The 15,975-nt window shown below is 33.9% G+C and overlaps 1 pseudogene; it reads right to left on the bottom strand.

Moving 5' to 3' along the window:
• The window catches only part of LOC140851497 (uncharacterized), a 28,099-nt pseudogene extending 14,266 nt beyond the window's left edge, over positions 1–13,833 (bottom strand).
• Positions 13,834–15,975: the final 2,142 nt, after the last annotated feature.

Here is a 15,975-nt window from a genome sequence, read left to right as displayed (position 1 = left end):
AATATGATTTTAAGAATTTTAAGACTCTTTGTGATAAGAAAAAAAGTAAAAATTTATCTATATAGGAGAGATAAGTGTGAGCAAAAAAAATTAGAGAAAAAATAAGAAAAAAATCAGAGAAAAAATCAAAGAGCTTTAGGGATCAAAAAATTGAGAGAATATGGAGCTAGAGATCTTGATGCGTGGCTAAATCCCTTCAATCCATGAATACGATGAAATCCTGTAAAAATATTTTTATTTTTTTTATATTAAATTTTATACAATAAAATTATTCTTTATTTCATATTTTTTTATTTTTCTGAGGTATTGATCTAGCCTACACGGCCTATACCCTCTACTGACGTGCTGTGATCCTTGGATACGGTACGTGCTTAGGAGAGATGGATCGTGGTATGTTAGATTAAATTTGATATTTATAATTAAATTTAGATAGTTTATACTCTGATAGGACGAGCCATGATCTATTGATACAATTCCGTATCTCTTAGAGATAAGCTATACTAATACCTTAATCACAAGAATTAATATTATAATATTAAAAAATAATAATAATAAATCTAATTTGCATGGTGGATTCAAAATTTTTGGATTATTTCTCTGACTTATTTTTTTCATAAATTAATTTATATTTTTAATTTAATTTTTATTATTCTATTTTTTTAATTTTTCTATAATCAATTCTCTTTTATTTCTTCTTCATATAAAAAAAAGATAATCACTCTAAATCACTGTGGAAACGATCCCGACTCATCCTATCTATATAGTTTGAGTTGGTTTTTATTCTTGACCGCCTACGATCGCGATCAAATTTTAACACCATTGTCGGGGATCTAGGCACAATCATTTTTTTATTAAAAAAACTTTTTTTTTCTTATTCTTATTTTTTTGCTTTCTAACTTGTTTAGTTCCTTAGTCAATCTTAATTTCTTCCAAAAAAAATTAAATTCTCTACATTGACACCTCATAATCTATTTAGGAAATTAGATACTTAATCATAAAATATAAAAAGCAAAATAAATCAATTTACTTTTGACTAACTACCAAATTTGATCACCTTTTCTTCTTGCATTGCATAAGTCCATAAAAATCTTAAGGGCATAAACCCTAAACAAGATAAGTTAAAGTTTTATCACCCTTTCTTGGCCCACAAACCACCATCCTACATATTTCATTGACCTAAATCTTAACTTAAAATTAATTAGATGTTGGCCTCTAAAGACTCTCGAGCTTAATAGGACAAGGGATCCTATAAGTTGGACTGGGTTAGGATTAGTTAATTTGACTGGTGTCTAAAAAAATAGTTCAGAGACTATGTCCAGAAGGAAGGTGGTTATTTAATTAGTTCCGTTCGCTTATCTGGCCAACTCAATTGGTGTCTAAAGAAAGTAATAGGGGGACCTCCACTAACCTTACACTTACCTGATCAGTTGAGTGGCTAGTCTTTTACATGGAGTGCTCAAAGGCAACCATGGTAGTTAGGAGCTGTCTAGATCTAGGGTTACCTTTAGCTAGGATTGATTACATAACTTGATTACTAACCTACAAACATTAACCCTAATTAAAATACTCTTCTCTATCGTCTCTAGATTTAGGACTCCTTAGGCTCCCATCTTTATGTTACTCCATGAATTGATTTTGATGATTACAACACATTTGAGGGTTACTAATATTTTTGACTTGAAAAAAGATTTATTGTATTTCAGGGGCAAAATCATAATTTTATCAAGTTCTGATTCGAAAGCCTCAAGAACAAGAACAGAAGATTTATGATCTATTGGAGGTAATTTTATACTTTTTGGATGGATATATTAAGAGAAATTCGAGTTTAAAGAATTGGATCGACCCTATTAGTTGACTCCTGTCAAAAGGGGTTGAACGGGATGTTATTTTTGACTGGCGCACCCAAAGGGGTCGACCTCTATTGCTGTGCAGCCAAAGATATAGAATAGTAGTTTTCTATTCTGGGCCACAGAGGTCGACCCCATGAGTCGACCTCCTGTGATGGAAACTTCCGTAACAGCTAGTTTTCAGCTCTTTTTGACAGATTTAATGCTCCTTTAATGATCTCCAATGGTTTTATTTCAGCTCAGATTTCTCTCTACCATCTATTGAAGCTATAAAGGTACTTAAAGAAGAAAAAAAAAGAAAAAAAAAGATATAAGAGACTCAAGCATTCATTTCAGTCCTAAGTAAAAAGACCTCTTCAAGAAAAAGAAGCTTTCAATTCAAGTTCACCAACCTCTTTAGAGCTCATTCAAGTCTTCAACCACCTTGAGAAAAATTAGAAAAGCTTTTTTCATATTGTGTAAAGTGTATTTAAAGTTTTATTTGCTCATTAAAGGAGCTAAATTTATATTTTCGTGTGATTAACTCATATACTCTGTTTTTGTCTTGATTGTTAGTTTTGGAAGGATTCCAAAACTTAAATAGGTTGATCCAAACTTTGGATCGAATTGTATTGGGTTGGTTTGTATCTGAGAAATAAGTATTCTAGCTTGGGATAGCTAGAGTCGGAGGTACCGATATTGTATTCTTGTTGAATACGATTTAGTGGATTTGAATTTTCAAGTAGGAGCTTGGAGAGTGGATGTAGGTGCAAGGTTGGCATCGAACCTCTATAAATCTTGTTTGTTTGTATTGAGCTTACTTGCTCTCTTTCTAAATTTTTTTATCTTCTTGTATTCTTGCATCTAATTTCTACACCTTGCTTACATTACTCTCTACATATATCCTGCTCATTGTTATTTAATCCTTGTAGTTCTAAATTAACTTTAAAATTTTAAAAATCTAATTCACCCCCCCTCTTGGGTTGCATAGCTGGGCAACAAGTGGTATCAAAGCTTGGTGCTTTAGCCCTACTTTGATTTAACCATCAAAGAGCTAAAGATCTATGGCAACTCAAGTTGGTGCTTCACTAGCCAAGGGACAGTCCACAAACCGACCTCCACTTTTCAATGGGTCAAACTATACCTATTGGAAAGCTCAGATAAAAATTTTTATTCAGGCACTTGACTATGATATATGGAGTATCATAGTTAATGGACCACACACACCCACTAAGATAATTCATAGTATAGAATCAACCAAACCCGAAAGAGAATGGGATGAGGTTGACAAGAAAATGACTTAACTCAATGCTAAAGCCATGAATATTTTATATTGTACTTTAGATGCTAATAAGTTTAATCGCATTTCAACATGCATGTTAGCTAAAAAAATATGGGACAGATTAGAAGTGATACATGAAGGCACTAATCAAGTTAAGGAATAAAAAATTAACATACTTGTGCACAAATATGAATTCTTTAAAATGGAGTATGATGAATCAATAACTGAAATATTTACTCATTTTATGGATATTATTAATGGTCTAAAAAATCTTGATAAGTCTTACTCTAACAGTGATCTTGTGAGAAAGATTCTTAGGTCTTTACCAAGGACGTAGGAGGCCAAAGTGATCGTAATCCAAGAAGCCAAAGATCTGAATGTTTTACCCTTGGAGGAGCTTCTAGGATCGCTAATGACAAACGAGCTAAGCATGAAACAATATCAAGAAGAAGATGTCAAGAAAAAAAAGACAATCGCCCTCAAGTCCACTACTCAACTCGATGAGGAATCTGAAGAAATAGAAAATGAAGAGCAAGATGAAGAAATGACCCTCATCACTAGAAAGTTTAAAAGATTTTTGAAGAAAAGAAAATAAGGGATGAGGAAGAGGCCACCTACAAAAGAGGAGCATAGCAAGGAGAAGGATAAGGAGCAATCTCTTATTTGTTATGAATGTAAGAAGTCGGGCACTTTAGGTCCGAATATTCATAACTTAAGAAGGGCCCCAAGAAGTATAAGAAAAAGACTATGGTAGCTACATGGAGTGATAGTGATGAGTCAAGCTCCAAAGAAAAAGATTCATATGAGCAAGCCTACTTGTGCCTTATGGCACATAAAAATGAGGTAAACGTTGAAACTCCTGATGACTTTACTATTGAAGAACTTCAAGAAGTATTTTATGATCTAGTTGATGATCTAAAGAAGTTAGGGGTAAAGAACAAAGAATTAAAATCAAAGAATCAATCTTTACTAAAAGAAAATAAAATTATTTCAAATGAAAAATTGATCTTGACACAAGAAAATCTAAACTTGAAAAATAAAATTGCTAAGTTAAAACCTATGGTAGAAAAGTTCACTCTTAGTTCAACTAAACTTCAAATGATACTTGATAATCAAAAGGTCATTTATGATAAAGCCGGTCTTGGCTACAACCCTTTAAAAAAACAAAAATTTTTGAAAAATATCTATGCAAACTCATCAAGCAACAAGTTTTTAAATATTACTTGCTTTAAATGTGGTAAAGTAGGACAAAAATTCTATACTTGTTTCTCTAACAAATCTGAAAATTTAATATAAAGAAAATATGGGTTCGAAAAGGAACTACTGTGACTAACCAAAAAGGATCCAAGAAAGCTTGGGTACCTAAAGTGAAAAGTTGATTTTTGCATGCAAGTGTGTCTTGCATCCCAAGGAACAAATCAAAAATGGTATCTTGATAGTGGGTGCTCAAGACACATGACCGGTGATGAATCTTAATTCATCACACTTGATGCAAAAGATGGAGGGATGGCCACCTTTGAAAATAATAGTAAAGAAAAGATCATCGGTATAGGTAACATCGGTATCACTCCCTCTAAGTATATTAAAAATATTTTATTAATAGATGGTTTGAAACATAATCTATTGAGCATTAGTCAATTCTGTGAAAAAATGTATAAAATTATTTTTAAATCTTCACTATGCATAGTAACTAGTCCCAATGATGAAGGCATTAAATTTATTGGACATAGACATGGTAATATTTATATGGTAGATTTGAATGATCTTTCTAAGATAAACTTGCAATGCCTAGTAGCCTTGAATGCCAAAATTAATGAGACTAGTTGGCTTTGGTACCGTAGGCTTGCACATATTAGCATGCATTCACTTTCAAAATTTATTAAAAAAAAATTGATTACCGGTTTACCTAAATTGAATTTTGAAAAGGATAGAATTTGTGATGCATGTCAACTAGGTAAACAAACAAAAGTATCATTCAAATCTAAAAATATTGTTTCAACTTCTAGGCTATTAGAATTATTGCACATAGATTTATTTGGATTCACTAGAACTACTAGTTTAGGTGAAAAATGATATGGTTTTATAATTATTGATGATTTCTCTCATTTTACATGGATTTTTTTTTGGCACATAAGAATGAAACTTTTCATATGTTCTCAAAATTTTATCGAAAGGTTACTAATGAAAAAAAAATTTTCAATTTAACATATTAGAAGTGATCATAGAACCGAATTTGAAAATCAAGATTTTGAAAAGTTTTATGATGAAAAAGGTATTGACCATAACTTTTCAGCACCTAGGATACCCCAACAAAATGGGATAGTAGAAAAAAAATAGAACTCTTGAAAAAATGGCCCATACCATGCTATGTGAAAGCAATCTCTCAAGATACTTTTGGGTGGAAGTAATTAACACGAATATTATATATTAAATCATGCTTTAATTAGATCAATTCTAAAAAAAATATCCTATAAGCTTTGGAAAGGAAGAAAATCAAATATTGCATATTTATATATTTTTTGTTGCCGATGTTTTATTTTGAACAATGGTAAAGAAAGATTAAAAAAATTTGATGCAAAATTCGATGAAGCTATTTTTCTTAATTATTCTTCTTCTAGCAAAGCCTTTAGAGTTTTCAACAAAAGAACTTTAGTAGTAGAGGAGTCAATACATGTTGTTTTTGATGAGACTAATGATCTTCCCTCAAGGAAGAATGAAGATATTGATAATGCAGATCCTCTTATAGAAGAGATGAAGGAGCTCATCCTAAAAGACTCAACAATTCAAAATGAAGAAGAACATGAAAACAAACAAGATGATGAAGATGAAGAACAACAAGAATAACCTCAAGGTACAAATGATCTACCCAAAGAATAGAGGTATGATCACAATCACCCCAAGGAAGTAATCATTGATGATCCTACACATGGAGTAAGAACTCGTTCTTTACTTAGAGATGCATACAATCATTTTATATTTATTTCTCATTTTGAACCTAAAATCATAGATGAAGCTGAAAAAGATTATAATTAGATAAATGCAATGCAAGAAGAACTTAATTAATTTGAAAGAAATAATGTATGAACTTTAGTATCAAAATCTAAAAATTATTCAGTAATTGGCACAAAATGGGTATATAGGAATAAATTGGATGAACATGGGAATGTAATTAGAAATAAAGCAAGATTGGTTGCAAAGGATTATAATCAAGAAGAAAAAATTAATTTTGATGAGACCTTTGCACCTGTTGCTAGATTAGAAGCAATTAGACTTTTACTTGCATATGCATGCTTTATGAATTTTAAGTTATTCCAAATAGATGTCAAAAGTACTTTTCTAAATGGTTATATTGCTGAAGAAGTTTTTGTAGAACAACCCTCCGATTTTGAAAATCATGCTTTTTCTAATCATGTTTTTAAATTAAACAAAGCTCTATATGGTTTAAAGTAAGCACCTAGGGTTTGGTATGAAAGGTTAAGTAAATTCTTGCTTAACAATGATTTTTCAAGAGAAAATATAGATACAACCCTTTTCATTAAAAGAAATCACGATGATATCTTAGTTATACAAATATACGTTGATGACATTATTTTTGGGTCTACTAATGAAACTCTTTGTCAAGATTTTGCTAAGCTCATGCAGAGGGAGTTCGAGATGAGCATAATGGGAGAACTTATATTCTTCCTCGGACTCCAAATCAAATAAACAAAGGAAAGGATCTCCATCACCCAAAGCAAGTACACAAGAGAACTACTCAAAAAATTTGGAATGGAGAGCTCCAAAGCAATTGGTACACCCATGAGCCCATCATGTAAGCTTGACAAGAATGAAGGAGGTAAAAATATAGACTCAAAACTCTATAGAGAGATGATTGATTCTTTATTGTATTTAACTGCTAGTAGACCAGATATTATGTTTAGTATTTATTTATGTGCATGCTTTCAATCAAATCTAAATGAATCACACTTAAATGTAGTTAAAAAAATTTTAAATATTTAAAAGGTACATAAACTCTAGGATTATGGTATTCTAAGGATTCATTAATTGACTTAATAGGATATTCAGATGCAAATTTTGCTGGATGTAAATTAGATAAAAAAAGTACAAGTGAAACTTGCCAATTTCTTGAAGTTAACTTAATCTCTTGATTTAGCAAGAAGCAAAATTCAGTAGTACTATTTATGGCTGAGGCCGAATACATTACAGCCAGAAGTTGCTGTGCTCAAATCTTGTGGATTAAGCAACAACTTGAGGACTTTGGCATCAAACTCAATGAAACTTCCATAAGATGTGATAACACTAGTGCTATTAATCTAACTAAAAATCTAATTCAGTATTCTAGATCAAAACATATTGAAATTAGACATCATTTCATAAGAGAATATATCCAAAATAAAGATATAATTCTTGATTATGTATATACCGAAAAATAATTGGCTGATATCTTTACCAAGGCCTTAAGTGAAGATAGATTTTGTGAAATTAGGAGAGAATTAGAAATCCTTGATCTTTCAGCTTGAGTATCTTTTTAATTCCAAGTTCAATTTGCCAAAAATTTATTGAACCAATTTATTTTTGAACTAATTTCACATCTCTACTTTCTTAAAAGCTCAAAACTATCCTTCAAATGATCAATCTCTTAAATAGATACCTTCCTTCAAGTTTCAAGCTTTTTTGAAATTTCTCTATCATTTTTTTAAATTTTCCTTACCATGAGTCGACCCCCAAGGTCGACCCTAGGATAAACTTATAATTTTTTATTAAAATCAATCGGACTCTATTTTATTGGGATTTCATTGATTGCAAAGAGCCGACCCCTTTGCCGTTCATCTTCCCCATTCCACCAAACAAGATCACCTCCATCTCCACTCTCATCTCAAAATCCCTCTTCTCACCAGATTTTTCCCTTTAAATTGCCCCTTTAGGATTTAAATCTCTCTTCTCTTTCTTCTTCGTTTGGATGGTTCAATCTTACCCTAGCTTCAAATCCTTTTCTCCAAACCGACAGTCTATCTTTCCAAAATCTTTACTTTTCCTCTAAAAATTCCTTCCACTCTACCACTCATCAACTCTCCTAAGCTATTTGTAAGTCTCTTCTATCCAAAATGGCTCCCAAATCAAAGCTACCGCAGAGAAGAAAATCTGTTCGAGGGTTAGAGGAAGATGTGCGTAGAAAAAGAATGGCTGTCGAGCCCTCTTCTGCTCCAACTCTAGTTTCAGGTCCTACTCCAGCTTCTTCACAGTCTCCACTCAGTCCAAGCAAGGTATCTCTCTCTAATCGAAAAGTAAAACCCGGGAAGAATATAGATTTCATGTTTTTCTAAAAAGAAGGGTTCTGTATTGGATTAAAGATTAAAAATCAAGGATGGAAGTTTTACTGTTTATTAAAAGAAAATACTTATATTGATTTGGTCTGAGAATTTTACTTAAATTTGAGTTATTGCAATAGAACAGTAAAATTCTTGGTGAAAGGGGTTAACATAGTTCTTGATCCATTGCACTTGGGATAAATCTTACACTTGCCTTGTGAAGGCTATACTCATATGAAACTCCCAATCAAAGAAGAAGGATTAAGTACTATTTTAGGGAGAGCATTTACTGGAAACTTGAATAAATTAGAAACAAAAATTCTTTCAGTTGAAATGAGGCTTTTGCATCATATGGTTACCAAACTTTTTGTCCCTAGGAGTGGCAGGCATGACCTCTTATCTGGTAGGGATATTTGCATCATGTACCATGTGATCACTTAGATCCTCTTGAACCTTCCTGCTTTGATGTTTGAGGCCATGAGGGAGACCCTGAACAGGTCTAAGGCTCACTTGCCTTATGGTATGGCACTCATCCTGGTCTTTAGGAAGTTCGGAGTCTATTTTGAGGGGGAGGCAGTCACCAAATTGTCACACTCTGACACCATCAACCACCACACACTACACCGCATAGGTTTCTCAAAGATTGATGGTGGTTGGTCGAAGGGTGTTGAGGAGAGAGCAGAGAAAGAGAGACCGTCTTCACCTCCTCGTGATCACAGAGCATCTCTTGATATTCAGTTCGTATCTGATCACGAGGCTAGTCCCTCAGAGTCAGTAAGGAGGCATGCTTCAGTTCCATAGTCAGGAAGCAGGGTACATCCTTCAGAGTTCAGACTTGCAGATGATCAGATTGAGTTGATATCCTAACATATTGCCTCCATTTTATCTCAGCAGTTTGCCACCTCAGTCTTTGTTCAGAGGTCGACATCTCAGGCTGACTCAGATCAGACTTTGATCCCTCATATCTCTACTATCTTTCAGATGCTCATAGCTCAGTCCGTACGACTTGAAGAGCTTGAGGGATGTGTTCTAAGACTGACGGATAGAGTTCTAGATTTGCAGAGGTAGGTATTAGCCTTAGCCCATCTCCAGCCGCATAAGGACATCACAGAAGTCTCCAACCTGTCTGCAGAGGCGGCTAGACTTCGAGGAGTTTTGGAGGATGGATTTGACTTCTTGAGGAGACAGTTCAGTGACTCCAGTGAGACTATCTCTACTCAGATTGGTGCCTTGATGCAGTCCATGACGAGAGCTTTGAAACAATTGGACACCATCAGACTTTCTCTCCTAGCACAGTCCAAAGCTTCCCAGGCTCCAGGATCTTCTCACCATTCTGCTCATACCGATACTTCTACCTGTGGCCGAGACAGACGTGGTCGAGGACGTGCCCGTGGTCTTGATCCTGAGACTCCTCATCATATCTCTGACTCTTCAGATTCTGATCCCTCTAGCCATGATATCTATTAGATCTAGCATAGTTAGTCTTTTATGTCTAGGTTCTAGCTTATGGCCTTTGTAATTGTTGGCTGATTGACTCATGGATAGTTGTATTTTTATCCATGATTTTTATATGGCCTATGTACTTTGACTTGACTCGTATGTATTGTGACACTTATGTCACATTTTAGATATATACATATATATGCTTTTAACTTCTATGAATATCTTTGGATTAATTTTTATGAATGGCATTAATTGAAATATCTTAATATGATATGAAAAATATCTTATATATATTATGAAATATTATGAATGGCAATATCTTATATATGAGCAAATTAAAATATTCTTTATGATTACTATAGTGAGGGAGAGTGTCTTTCATTTTTTTCTTAAAAAGCGAGAGTAATGATCTTAATTGATGTTGTCAAAAAGGAGGAGTAGATGAATAAAATTGAGCAATAAGCAAAATTATCTAAAATCGAGCAATAAGCAAAATTGTTTAAAATCGAGTAATAAGCAAAATTGTCGAAGCAAATTTGTTAAAAGAAAATAATCTTATAAGCTATCTTAACACTAATCTGCAAACTACTCATGATGCATTTTATTCAAATAATTGGTTATAATGTTTCAGTGATGCATCTTCATAAATTTTGAAATTCTTGATTAATGCTTTATATATGTTATGTTTTGCTTTTGCTCAAGTATTTTGTCATCATCAAAAAGGAGAAGATTATTATTCCATGAATTGATTTTGATGATTACAACACATTTGAGGGATTACTAATATTTTTGGCTTGGAAAAAGATTTATTGTATTTCAGAGGCAAAATCGTAATTTTATCAAGTTCTGATTCGAAAGCCTCAAGAGCAAAAACAGAAGATTTATGATCTATTGGAGGTAATTTCATACTTTTTGGATAGATATGTTGAGAGAAATTCGAGTTTAAAAAATTGGGTTGACCCTATGAGTCGACTCCTGTCAAAAGGAGCTGAACGGCACGCTATTTTTGGCTGGCACACTCAAAAGGGTCAACCCCATGAGTCGACCTATGTTGCTGTGCAGACCAAAGATACAGAATAATAGTTTTCTATTCTGGGCCACAGAGGTCGACCCCATGAGTCGACCCCTGTGCAGAGGTCGACCCCATGAGTCGACCCCCTGTGACAAAAGCTTCCGAAACGGCTAGTTTTCAGCTCTTTTTGGCAGCATTTAATGCTCCTTTAATGATCTCCAACAGTTCTATTTCAGTCCAGATTTCTCTCTACCATCTATTGAAGTTATAAAGGCACTTAAAGAAGAAAAAAAAAAAGATTGAAGAGACTCAAGTATTCATTTCAGCCCTAAGCAAAAAGACCTCTTCAAGAAAAAGAAGCTTTCAATTCAAGTTCACCAACCTCTCTAGAGCTCATTCAAGTCTTCAACCACCTTGAGAAAAATCAGAAAAGCTTTCTTCGTGTTGTGTAAAGTATATTTAAAATTTTATTTGCTCATTAAAGGAGCTAAATTTGTATTTTCATGTGATTAACTCACATACTCTGTTTTTGTCTTGATTGTTAGTTTTGGAAGGGTTCCAAAACTTGGATAGATTGATCCGAATCTTGGATCGGATTGTATTGGGTTGGCTTGTATCCGAAAAATAAGTATTCTAGCTTGGGATAGCTAGAGTCGGAGGTATCGATATTGTATTCTTCTTGAATACGGTTTAGTGGATTTAAATTTTCAAGTAGGAGCTTGGGGAGTGGATGTAGGTGCAAGGTTGGCACCAAACCAGTATAAATCTTGTTTGTTTGTGTTGAGCTTACTTGCTCTCTTTCTAAATTTTTTTATTTTCTTACATTCTTGCATCTAATTTCTATACATTGCTTAAATTACTCTCTACATATATTCTGCTCATTGTTATTTAATCCTCGTAGTTCTAAATTAACTTTAAAATTTTAAAAACCCAATTCACCCCTCCTCTTGGGTTGCATAGTTGGGCAACACTTTAGAATTCTCTTCTCATCTATCTCTTTTTATCTAAAAAAATTATAAAAATAATTAAAAATTCTTAAATTTTTTCTTAAACAAGAATATCTGATCGATGGGTGAGAATATATCCAAACTTTGCATCGAGTCTAGTAGACCTTAAGCCCCCCATGGGTGAACTTGAACATAACCTCGGGTACTGAAAGACCTTTATTATCTAGTTGGGTCAGCCCAACCCTCATATATCCGACTTCCACAAACTGATGTCAATTTTGAAATTAAACTTCAAATTATACACATGCTTTCCAAATTCATTGGAATCGAGGATGCATATATTTTTATGAAAAAATTTGAAGAAGTATGCGCTACGATACGGCTTCAACAGCTCACTGAGGATGCTGTAAAACTTAGGTTGATCAATTTTGCCCTTAACGATAGTGCCAAAAAGTGGTTATACAGTCTTTCTAATCAATCCATAGCATCATGGGAGGGTTTTGTTAGAGTGTTCTTAAAAAAAAATTTTCACACCATAAGACTGCCAAATTTAGTAATGAAATTAATCAGTTTTATCAATTACCCAGTGAGTCTTTTTGGAAGTACTTTGATTGTTTTAAGAATCTTTTGAGTCAATGCCCACACCATGAAATAGAAACTTGGAGGCTGTGTCAAATCATTTATGAAGGACTAGACCCAAACTTAGAACTATGCTAGAATTAATGTGTCATGGTCAATTCATGAACAAAGAACCTATAGAACCCGGGTAATTTTTAGAGGACCTAGTAGAAAAGAGCCTACAATGGGAGATTACTGGGAAACCTGATAGACACACACCTTCAAGAGGGGGTGTATATCAAGTTCAACCTTTTCTAGCTGAAGAGGCTAAATTTGCATCGTTAATCCGTAGGATAGAGGCCCTAAAACTTAAGAGACACACCTAAGTGAACCAAGTCGCAACATCCACTTGCAATGGGTGTAATACCATAGACCACACAATGGAAGGATATCCTTTCTTAATGGGTCCAGCTGAGAACGAAGTAACATAGGTGAACACAGCCTATCAAAGATCCACAAATGACCCTTACGCACCAACGTACAATTCAGGATGGAGGAACCATCCCAAATTTTTTTCATCACAAGGGTCAAATTCAAGTAGACCTGCCTTCATTCAATCCAACCCTAGATCCACTCAATCATCAAATGATCCATTAAGTTTCAGCAATGATCAAAGGCTTAACTCGCTAGAAAAGAGTTTGAAAATTCTAGCAAAATCGACTACTAACACCAACTCCACACTAAACAACTTCATGCAGACCATGGGCCAGCTTTTAACTTCCAACACCCAGGCTATTGCCCGTCTAGAGATGCAATTAGGTCAATTAGCTATGGCCGTGGGTGAAAGAGAAAAAGATAAACTATCAAGTCAACCTGAAGCTAATCTTAGGATCCAAAACAATCAAGGACTATAACAAGGAGTCTAGATCAATCAATTAAACGTAATTCACACCTTAAGATCTAGAAAATAAGTAGAAAATCATATCGATACACCTAAAAAATAAGATGACCCATTGTCTAAACCACCTCATGAGCAAGTGATCGATCAAATCGAGTTTAAGGAGCCAGAAAAGTCTAAGGAGTTAATAGAGATTAACAAACCACTCAAGCCACTTGAAGAATCCACATCAGAGATTAAGCAATTCGAGACATCACCCACTAATCCTGTAGCTCCATTTTCAAATAGACTTAGGTCCAACAGATACTCAGCCTATATGGATCAAATCTTAGAGATATTTAAACAAGTGAAAGTAAATATCCCTCTATTAGATATGATCCAACAAGTTTCCACATACGCCAAATTTCTCAAAGACCTATGCACAAAGAAGAAGACCACCAACGTTCTCAAAAAAACCTTCTTGGCGGCTAGTGTGAGCTCATATCTGTCAAGCCACATACCTGTTAAGTACAAAGATCCAGGATCTCCTACAATCTCTTGTGTCATTGGGAAAACCATCATTGACAGGGCCTTATTAGATTTAAGGGCTAGTATTAACATCTTACCTTATTCGGCCTATAAAAAATTGAAGATAGGAGAATTAAAGCCTACAAAAATTATATTATAATTGACAGATCGATCAGTGAGGGTCCCCAAAAGAGTTATGGAAGATGTGTTAATCAAGGTCAGCAATTTCATTTACCCTATGGATTTTGTGATCCTCATGATTGAACCAGTGATTAATCCAAAAGGTCACATCCCAGTAATCTTAAGAAGACCATTCTTAGCAACCACCAACGCCCTAATCAATTATCGCAATGGACTCATGAAGCTCTCATTTGGAAACATGACTATTGATCCTAATATTTTCAATCTTGAAAACAAAAGAGATCAATTCATTGATGTAAACTTGATCTAGGATGAGATCTATGAGATCATTGACCTAAGGAAAGAAGATTTTGACTATAATCTTTAGTCAGATCAAAAATTTAAAATAGCTTATGAAATTTCTCTATCTAGTAATCAGAGAATTCATCCACAATGGCAACCACCTGTCGAATCACTTGTAAGGATGAATTTTCTGAATGAACCAATTGAAGAAATTCAAGTCCAGGAGGTTAATGCCATGCTTGATTCATCTCACCCACCTTACCCACTTGAATTTGTTAATTCAATATTTGATACAGGGTAAGTGAGGTAGAATCAGTATGGTCTTACTGAAGACTTAAAACTTAGCACTTTTTTAGAGACAACCCAAAATTTTTTACTTTGTTTTAACTGATCTTTATTTTTTATAGGAATAAAGGATCGCTCTGTGTGGAAGCACCTGTCAATAAATGTGGTCTGGCTGGAGATGATAAACTTAGTGCTCTCTGAGAGGCAACCTAATTTTAGCTTTTGCTTTTATTTCTTTTGCATTTTGTTTAAGTTAATCGAGTCTTGCTTTATATCTTTTATAGAGATTTGAAGATAATATTGGCTAAGTTGGAGAAAAAATTAATTTTGAAAAGATTTCTAGATCAGGTGACATCTCTCCTTTTTCTTTATCTTTTTATGCACCTTTCATTTTTTCTACTCCATTGAGGATAATGTCAATTAAGTTGGGGGAGAGAATAATAAAATTTTTTAATTTTTTTAAGATCCTCAAGTAAGTTAGTATTTAGCATTTAAGCATCGATTACACTTAAGAATTGAGTTAAATCAAGTATTTTTAAAAGAAAATTGATGTACAGATTAGAGAGTTTGTGAGATATCGAGAGATCTAGTATTAAGAAAACTCAATAAAAAGTTAAGTTTAGAACTTAAACAATTTTTTTGAGTACTTCTAATTTTTTTTACCAGCATCAAAGAAGATTTTACTTCTTATGAACTTGTGTAGGATAACTATATATATATATATATATATATATATATATATATATATATATATATATATATATATATATATATATATATAATTTTTAAATACTTCATGCTGAGTAACTGGGCCTCTTTGCCTAAACAAGCATCGAGTTTCACGTCAAAAGGTATGAAGGGCAAAGAAGCTTTGTTGTAAAACTAGTATTAACTCGTAGTCTGTTTGATTCGAGCAAGTAGGTATGAGGGGTTGTTGCTCCTAGATTGATTTTGATGATTACAAAGCAGATTAAAGGGATACAAACAATTGAAAAAGTCCTTATGCTCTTCAAGGGCAAAATCGTAATTTTGCTAAAATCCTGATTTGATAATATCATTTGGTAGAACAAATGATTTGAAATCTATTGGTGAAAATTTCATTGTGTTTGGACTAATATTTTTGAAGTTATGAAGGTTTGAAGTGCATGAGTCGACTCATGAGTCAACTCATGGCACTATGAGCTGAATGGCACGAAAAAAATTCCCATGGCACGCTGGATTTTTTGGCTTGGCACGACCTGTGAGTCGACTCATGAGTCGACCCACAAGGCATGAGTCGACTCATGAGTCGACCCCTGCTGATTTGAACCGAAAAATTCAGAAATCAGATCTTCTGGTCTGTTGCAACAGAAGTCGACTCATGAGTCGACTCCTGAAGCATGAGTCGACTCATGAGTCGACCCCTGCGACGGGAAATGTCAGCAACGGCTATTTTTTTGCCCGTTTTAATTGCCATTTATGCTTCCTAAAAATCCTCTAACGGCT

Source organism: Elaeis guineensis, chromosome 9 (genome assembly GCF_000442705.2).
Source record: "Elaeis guineensis isolate ETL-2024a chromosome 9, EG11, whole genome shotgun sequence".
Classification (NCBI taxonomy): Eukaryota; Viridiplantae; Streptophyta; class Magnoliopsida; order Arecales; family Arecaceae; genus Elaeis; species Elaeis guineensis.
This window is presented reverse-complemented; position numbering and strand designations above follow the sequence as displayed.